Source organism: Oryctolagus cuniculus, chromosome 3 (assembly GCF_964237555.1).
Source record: "Oryctolagus cuniculus chromosome 3, mOryCun1.1, whole genome shotgun sequence".
Taxonomy (NCBI): domain Eukaryota; kingdom Metazoa; phylum Chordata; class Mammalia; order Lagomorpha; family Leporidae; genus Oryctolagus; species Oryctolagus cuniculus.
In genome coordinates, this window is record NC_091434.1 from 88,364,245 (window position 1) to 88,374,011 (window position 9,767).

General features: G+C 37.1%; 1 long non-coding RNA gene across 1 annotated transcript; it reads right to left on the minus strand.

Moving 5' to 3' along the window:
- Positions 1–1,682: 1,682 nt before the first annotated feature.
- Positions 1,683–6,726, minus strand: LOC103348759 (uncharacterized). Its single transcript, XR_007920400.2, has 3 exons — positions 5,460–6,726; positions 3,401–3,445; positions 1,683–2,277 (listed from the first exon to the last, which is right to left on the minus strand). It is a non-coding gene; the product is annotated as an uncharacterized lncRNA (long non-coding RNA).
- Positions 6,727–9,767: the final 3,041 nt, after the last annotated feature.

Genomic DNA, 9,767 nt, shown 5'->3' on the forward strand with positions numbered 1-9,767 from the left:
TGAATGAATTAATTCACATAGGAATTAATAGCAACTATTTTTTCCTTATAGATCAACCTTAACTCTTACCAAAAGAATACCCAGTAACTATAACAGATTTAGTCTTTATGAATATGACAGGACAAAATAGGCAACCATGCATGTATATCAACACACAGAAGATAACAGAAAGGAAATTTTAGATAACAAAATCAATTTTTGAAAAGAAAGATTAGGTAGCTTTTTCTTTCCTTTTGAAATTATTTGTTAGCTGGGACTGGTGTTGCGCAGCAGGTTTAGCTGTCACCTGCAACACTGGCATCCCATAGGAGCACCATTTTGAGTGCCAGATGCTCCACTTTTGATCCAACTCCTTAATGAGGTGCCTGGGAAAGCAGTGGAAGATGGCTCAAGTACTTGTCACCCATGTGGGAGACCTTGATGGAGTTCCAAACTCCTAGCTTTGAACTGGTCCTGCCCAAGCTGTTGTGGGCCATATGAGGAGTGAACCGGGAGATAGAAGATGTCTCTCTACCTCTGTCTCTCCCTCTCTCTCTGTAACTTTGCCTTTCAAATAAAGAAGTTTTTTTTTTTTTAAATAAAATACTTGCTTTCTAAAAATGGGTAGAGAAATATGAAGACAAATTAAAATTAGCACCCTCATAGTGCCAATAAAAAAAAGACATGGTAGAGAAAAAGACAAACGGAAGGGGTGAGAAAAAGTGAAAGATACTTATGGCAAACATAATAGAAGCAGCTGTGTGCCTGAGAATTCTAGGTACTTAACTGATGTTCATTGACTAAACAAATGACTACGGGTCATGAAGAGAATTATTGTAAAACCAAGGTAGGTGCCAGTATAGCAAAAGTCCTTTTGCAGTATATTCAGTCATCCAAAATGCACTTATAGAGGAACCCAAAGTCTCCATATTGGCTAATACTGTGGGAGAAACAAGACCCAAATATTACATGACACTAGGTGTGTAGAATACAGAGAGCTACAAACAATTACATATAATACAATATACTGAACGTTGTAATAGAGGAGGCACTATTGTAATAGAGGAGGCACATTGTAATAGAGGGATCTTTAAGTGGGAAGGAGCTAGTTTAGAACAGTGAGGCAAGATAGCAGGTATGACTCAGAATTAGGCTTTAAGGGATGAATAGGAATTTTACAGATGAACACCAACAACTAATTGTTCAGGACAAAAAGATGGCTAAACTAATTCCTTTATAGGCAACTAAGAATGTACCTCAACAATGATGCCTGGAATATGTCCTTCTGCCTCCACTGCTATCACTGCTACCATGGACAATTTCATGTGAAGCTTAGTATTTTTTTAAAGATTTATCTATTTATTTATTTGAAAGGCAGAGTTACAGAGAGGCAGAGGCAGAGGCAGAGAGAGACAGACAGACAGATGTCTTCTATCTGCTGCAACAGTAGAGATGGGCCAATCCGAAGCCAGGAACCAGGAGCTTCTTCTACCTCCCAGGTAGGTGCAGGGGCCCAAGGACTTCAGCCATCTTCTGCTGTTATCCCAGGCACATTAACAGGGAGTGGGCCAGAAGAAGAGCATCCAGGACCTGAACCAGTGCCCATATGGGATGCTGGCACTGCAAGTGGTGGCTTCACCCGCTACACCACAGTGCTGGCCCTGAAGCCTATTATTAACAGTAAATTTTATGCCAATATTTGTTTCTTTTTAATTAATTGTCATAGGAAGTCTAGAAAATGGATTTAGTTTTGAAAGTATTTTTACTAAAAGGTTCTAATTCCATTTTTGTTTCCCTTGTAAGAACGAGCTAAATGAGTTTCCTCCCTTTTCATTCCTATTTCTCTATATTTCCTTTTTTAACATTATGTTCTCATCTGTTTCCTCTCAATCATGCCTTATTAATTGCCCATTGGTGTGGATCTTTCTAGAAAAACTTCTAATACTTGGCTGTCTTGGTTTTCTTGCCTACTGTGTGACATCCTGGAGTTCCTCAGTTAAAATTAAGCTTCCAGGTGAAATTGCCATTAAGTGTTCCCTCAGTTCTCCAAAAAAGGGCTGGAAACAAGATGATGTGGCTTCTCTCTCACATCACTGTCTTTTGTCAGATGGATTTTTGTGTTGCTAGAAAGCATTTGTTCAAGTTGGCTATTCTAGAAATCGCTCTATACAGAAGTAATTTACACAAGACTTGAGAGTTTGAAAGATTGCTTACTTGGCAGAAGACCCTTGGGATTCACATAAATGGTGCATTTTATGTCCCGAGTTGTGTTTCTTGTAACCATGACACTCTGCTTCCCTGAGGAGAAGAAAAATAGAAAAATGAAATTTCAATGTCTGTACTAAACTAAAACTCATGGGAGTTTTTCTTGAATGCTCTAGATTGGATGCCTTCTCCAGCTAGTTAAAATCACAAAGGCAGAAGTAGGTTTCTATTTACCATATTCAAGTTAATGAATTACCTAAAATCCTAGTAAGATAGTAAGAATAAAAATGTAACTGTTCATATCATTCTACTCCTTCTCTCAAATCATAGCCATCTTTTATATTTCACACATCACTTTAAAAATGTGATTATTTTGTGAATCAAAAATTTTAAGATTCAAAATATCATTACAATCAGAACAGCATATTCTTTCCTCAAAATATTTCTTGAAGAAACATATGGCTTTCTCAATCTGATTGGCCTCACTTGTATTCATGGCCTGACAATAGGTTTAATAACCATCTTGATTACATGTAAGAGCTATCAAAGCTAGACATCTATTTTAGCAAATGAAAACTTGGGATACCATGTTAGAGGAATATTCCATGTTTCTTTTTACTTGTAAGCCAGAATACTCCTAGAAAAAGTCCCTTTCAGATCCTAGTTAGATCTTCCAGTAACTCTAGGGTCCCAAACTGCCCAGGATAGATCTTAAGTCCTAGATTTGAGAGAGTGGTACAAAGGTTCAAAAAAATCCATCACTTAATACAGCAATTTTAGGTTCTTCCCTGCTAGGAGCTAAAACCTCCAGGAAAGCTACAGATCTCCTGCCCTCCCCAACTACCCGTCTCCCCAACAAAACAAACCAATCTGCCTTGGAGGCACTGCAATCTCTGTAAGGTTATAGTGGTTACTTGGGGTTGACTAGAATTTGACTAGCCTAATTTGTCATTTTGCAATGAAAACTATACTATATAAGTGCTAGTAGTTTTATGTCTTTTTTATGGTCCCCTGTTTGCTGCTTTCTAAATCGAAGGAGACTGCTAACAGTCCCAGGAGTGATGTCAATATATTTTACACACCTGATCAATCTTATCATCCATGAGATTAATTCCATAAAGTAACACTAACTAACCTTTGCCATGCAGCATTCGTACTGCTCTTCTGACCTACAGTTTTTAGGCTTCTAAGGTTGTAAAAGTGAAATGTTTCTTACCTTCTGAGATAAAATCAAGTTTTGTTCTCATTTTGTGTCTTCTTCCTAGAATTAAACAGATAAAGCTATGGGCTTTATGTCTTCAGAATTCTCAGCTCTTTATTTCTACATTTAACACGTCTACAGTCAAGGTTGCTGCCACTCAAGTCTTCCTAACACACTTCATTTTCCCTTTATGAATTTTCAACATGACACAGGAGTGTGACTGAACAAGTGATACATCTTACACTCTGGGTAACTTGACTTCCCCACAGTCTAATATCAACTGTTCCAGGCTAGGATTACAATGGCTCTGTGCCAAATGTGTCATCTCAGTGTTCATGTTACAATTTATGAATTTAAATTTTAGGCTATATACTGGAAGAGACTTAGGTTAAAATTGGTTCTGCAAATGATACTTTCTCTGGGATAAAATTAAAACATAACAATCTGTTACAAATGCAACCATATTTTTTGATTAGTTACAGACCTAACCTTAAACATCAACGTCAAAAATCACTCAAAGGGGCCAGCATTGTGGCATAGCAGGTTAAGCCGCCACCTGTGACACCAGCATCCCATATGGATATTCGTTCAAGTGCCAGCTGCTCCATTTCTGATGCAGCTCCCTATTAATGTACCTGGGAAAGCAGTGGAAAATGGCCCAAGAACGTGGGCCCCTGCCACCCACATAGGAGACCCAGATGAAGTTCCTGGCCCAGTCCCAGCCACTGCGGCCATTTTGGGAGTTAAGCGGCAGATGGAAGATTGATTTCTCCCTTCCCCTTATGTAATTCTGCCTTTGAAATAAATAAATCTTTTTCAAAAATCATTTATAACATATGTTATGTGATGGTAAATGGGTAAAGGGGGCTATTTTAAAGTTAAGTTTCTTTAGGAGCATAGGCTTTAAGACAGTAAAACAGATTATGAGGACATATAAATACTTAGAAAATAATATTCATGTGTAGTAATTTTGAAAATATATTAATAAACATGGTTTGATTACACACTCCTGGAATAAAAGGGTCTTTTATGTGCTTATGTAAGACTGTATGTATATACATTTATAAATATACATGTATATGAAAGTAACAATTTTCAGTGTTTGGAATATAACTGTGTCAATATTTATCTGAATATAATTCATTCAGGCAAAACAGAATTCATTTACCTTTAAAATATCTTTATTTTTCACAAAATATTTGTTTAATTAAAAAGATGCACTCTTTTACTAAAGAGAGGTGTTTGAAATAGTTTGTAGTCTAAAGCCCCAACTCCATTTTTTTCTCAAGATTCCTTAAAACCTAAAGGGGCCATTTTTGTAAAAGACTGGAATAATAAAGAAAAATTTAGGGTAGGAATACTGAAAAAACAAGTCTTTTTCTCTGTGGGGAAAACAGGTATCATGATATTTATTTTCCTGAGAGCCTAATATTGATACTTACAAATTATTTTTTTTCTGTTTCATATACAGGAAAAAGCTATTTTGTGAGCTAGAAAGCCAAAGGAGGAGTGGAGGGGTATCTCATTAATTGGTTTGAAGAATAGGATAAGGGTCTAGACTGCCTGTGTTTTAGAAAATTTGTTTCTACAAGATAATTGCTTTTACAACAATGCTCTTACATCCCTTGTCCTGATATGTTAAGATATATTGATAGCAAAGAGTTTTCACTGCAATCTAAAATTCATGGCAAGTTAAAGAAAAGTTTTAGTATCAATGAAGAAAGACATTTGCTTGGGCCTTAAAACATTTTTGAAAATTTCTCTAAAAATGTCCTATTAAAATCTATTCATTGCATTGCATTCTGGAAAAGATGGCCACTCTAAGAAATGGTTCTGGTATAGTGAATTTCCATATGGGGAGAATGGAAGTGTCTTCATGCCTCCCCACACTCACACACTCCAATTTCAATTCCATATACCTTTCAAATTCAAATGTGAAAGGTGAAAGCAACAAAACATTTAGTAAAAAACCAGGAATATTTTTCCAGTTTTAAAGTAGACAAAGATTCTTAAATAGGTTATCAAAAGTACCAACCGTAACAGATTTTAAATGAACCATGTTAAAATTACTTACTTGCTACGAACAAAGAGACAGTTCAGAGCATGGGAGAAGACATCCATTCCTCGCATGTTCAACACAGGGCCCATATCAAATTACAGAAAGAACTAAAATCTGTTTAAAAAATAATGGGCAAACAAAAAAATGCACAAAATCTTGAATAGATAATTTTAAGAAAGAATATATACAAATATTCAATAAACATATAAAGGTTGTTCAGCTTCATCAGTCAACGGAGACGTGAAAGTTAAAACCCAAAATAACACCAGAACACAGGTTCTATAATGGCAAAATTATAGCAATGGTAAATAAAAGAGTTGACAAGGATACAGAATAATTCAAACTCTCAAACATGGCTTATTTGGCATCTTCCACTAAAATTAAGAAAATATATATAAACTATGGCCCAGCAAGTCCACATCACCCAACAGAAATATATGTATATGTTTTCATGAGACATCCACTAAAATGTTTGTATCTGGCCTATTTACAACAGCTCCGAGCAGAAACTACTCAGATATTCATCAGAATAAATTAATTATGAAAAATTCCTCAAATGAAATACTACACAAAAGAGAATAAATCAACTACAAATTTCTCTTAACGGTAAAGACAAACTTCAAAACAGTGTTGGGAAAAAACTTTAGACTTAAAAAGAGTATTACTATAAGTTTCTATGACATTATATAAATTTGTTATAATACATAACAAACTTGTACATACTCCAATTAATCCATGGTACTACAAGTTAGGATGCTGGCAACTTTGGGAGGTATGCACTAACTAGGGGCTGTCATTTGGTTGTGTGTGTGTGTGTGTGTGTGTGTGTCTTTTTTCCTTAATTTGAGCTTTAATTGTACAAATGTCTTCAGCTTTTGAGAACCTATTGAGCTGTATATTTATGATATATTCACTCTAATGTGTGTAGACCACAATTCAATTAGTAGAAAAGATTTCTTAAGACAAGTATGAAGGTTTAGTTTTATTCAATAAAGAATAAAAATCCACCTGTGTTAGGGAGGTAAGCAAATTTTAGAGAACATTCTATTACCATCTAAGAAGCAAAAAACACATGAAGGCCACATAACTAAAAAATCATTTCAAGTTTGTTGCTGTTAATAAAACCCAGAAAAACTATTTAAATGTAAATACATAGACATCAAATTCAATTAAAAATGATACTTTGGTCTCTAGACATAAATTAATCTATATTTAGCATTATAAGTTTAAAGTTAAACAAATTTCCCCTTTTCATGAGTAACTCCAAAATTCGAGTTTTAGGAGCAATCTGCCATTTGAGAATTTCCTTTGCTGAAGTTAGAAATGGAAATAGAAAAATTAATAAAAATCACCTGACCAGAAAAGAGGCAACAGTTCAAGGGAAGCATCAGAGGGTTGTTTGCCCTGCATTCCTCAACTGCCCAGACCAAAGGCAGTGCAGCTCAGCCTGAGTGCTGAGCCCTGCCAGACTCTAGACTCAGATAGCTAGGGAGATTTTAAAGACCTCTGGCCAGGAATTCAGTTGGTGATATTGGTCCTGAACTCCATGCTAGAGTTCACTAAGGTAGAATTTTTTTTTTTTTTTGTAACAGATTTTTCTTAACAAATTGCTTTTATAACCACTTCTTATTTTGTCCTTGCCATGCATTTTTCTCTAGTGACCCAGGTCCCATTACTTGGTTTCTGGCTTTGAGGGACTTGTACTGGAGTATCTTCCTTGGTGAATTGCCTCACACCTGAGCACTTTCTGGATGGCGGTCTCACTGCTTCCTTCCTATTTTTCCCACAGATTGCAGTTTTTGTGATTCTCCCTGAATTTGTTTGGTGCCGATAACCTAAAGGCTGATTTTTCTTCCAACATCTGTGCAACCATACTTTCTGCAAACTGGGATACTCACCTTTTACTCATGATTCATCAAGCTTCCATGCCTTCCACCAAGGCTAGTTATGCCAGGTTTCTCTGCCAACCAGCTTACCTCACCCAAGAGGATATTCTAAGCACGACATGCTTTATACATATGCCTATCTAGGATGCTGCACACTGCTGATTTCTGAGGTGCAATCCAATTCCAGGGCATCTTCTTCACCTCAGGCCCAACCACCTCAAACCTGGTGCTTATGACGACTCTAGTGAGAAGGTAGTAGAAATGATAGATAGATAGATAGATAGGAAGGAGGGAGGGAGGGAGGAGGGAGGGAGGGAGGGAGGAGGGAGGGAGGGAGGAAGGAAGGAAGTTAGTTAGTTCTTAGTCTTGCTCAGAATGCCACAGACAAGAAAAATTCAGGAAGGCCTATCTTTAACAATGTTGGCCAAATCCTGCCACCAGCCCCACTTGCAGCTAAAAGATAAGAAAAGCTGAGAAAAGAACAAGAAAATACATGAAGACATTAGCATTTGTTCTAGCAGTTAAGATGCTACTTTGGATGCCAGCATCCATATCAGAGTGCTTAGATTCGAGTCCCAGTTTTTCTCCTGATTCCATCTTTCTATTAATACACATCCTGGGAAGCTGCAGGAAATGGCTAAAGAACTTGGATCCTTGCCACCCATGTAGGAGACCTAAACTGAGTTTCTGGCGCCCAGCTTCAGCTTGACTTAGTTTTGGCTATTGAAGCTCTGTGAGGAGTGAACCAGTGGATGAGAGTAGTGCTATCCCCCTCTCTTCCCTGAAATGAGGGAGAGGGGATGAGAGGCGAGAGAAGAGAGAGACTGTATGAAGATATGGAAGGTAGAATACAACAGAACACTGTATGTACTACTGTTTCCCATTCAGCTGTTATTTAAAGTCTCCTCTGTGTAACATAACTGTTATAGCCACTTTCTCCACTATTTGCTCATCTGGCCTTGCCCAATTCAATACATCAATTTGTATCCATTTATCTTTACATTAAATCTTCCTGTTTGTTTTTAACTATGACAAGCAACTTCGGTAGTCATAGTCTTTAACTTATCCCTGCCCTTACCAAAAAGCTAGTCATGAGTTCTCACTACTTAAGGGAAGTAGAATTCCTTTGTACTTGTTAAGTCATATTTTTTTTTAACTTTTAATTAATGAATATAAATTTCCAAAGTACAGAATATGGATTACAATGGCTTCCCCCCCATAACGTCCCTCCAACCCGCAACCCTCCCCTTTCCCACTCCCTCTCCCCTTCCATTCACATCATGATTCATTTTCGATTCTCTTTATATACAGAAGATCAGTTTAGCATACATTAAGTAAAGATTTCAACAGTTTGCTCCCACACAGAAACATAAAGTGAAAAATACTGTTTGAGTACTAGTTATAGCATTAAATCTCAATGTACAGCACACTAAGGACAAAGATCCTACATGAGGAGTAAGTGCACAGTGACTCCTGTTGTTGACTGAACAAATTGACACTCTTGTTTATGGCATCAGTAATCACCCTAGGCTCTTGTCATGAGCTGCCAAGGCTATGGAAGCCCCCTGAGTTCACCGACTCTGATCATATTTAGACAAGGCCATGGTCAAAGTGCAAGTTCTCTCCTCCCTTCAGAGAAAGGTACCTCCTTCTTTGATGACCCAATCTTTCCACTGGGATCTCACTCATGGAGATCGTTCATTTAGTTGTTGTTGTTGTTGTTGTTTTTTCACCCAGAGTGTCTTGGCTTTCCATGCCTGAAATACTCTCATGGGCATTTCAGCCGGATCCGCATGCCTTAATGGCTGCTTATGAGGCCAGAGTGCTGTTTAGGACATTTGCCATTCTATGGGTCTGCTGTGTATCTCACTCAAGCTGACTTACCTCAAACGGTAGAGTTAGAAACATACCAGGGGATTCAAATTCAATCCCATCAGGGTAGCATGTACCAATGCCATCTCACTAGTCCCAGTGATCAATTTCTGTTCACAATTGATCGTAATGATAGGACTAAGAACCAAAGGGATCACATAAACAAGATTAGTGTCTGCAAATACTAGCTGATAGAATCAAAAAGGGAGAGAATGAGCCTACATATTTCTAAGGACACATGATGTGATTGAGAAAACTATTAGAGAATAGTCATATAAAGACAATGTTTAGAAAACTATTGGGCTTAAATTTAAAGAATTTTTGAGATTTAACATCAAAGGACTAAATCAGTTATAACAATATAACAGAATGGGAGCAATCATCAACAATAATGCATGATAACACAAGACAAGGGAGACACAAATACTCGAAGAAAAACTGAGTTCTTAGGATTTTAAATTGAGCCAAATGGATTTTCAGACCCTGTTACTGCTTTGCAGGAGCACAGAGAATATTGTAAAGTGAAGATTCATTCCAGAGAATTTATTAGAAAAGGAGCCCACCA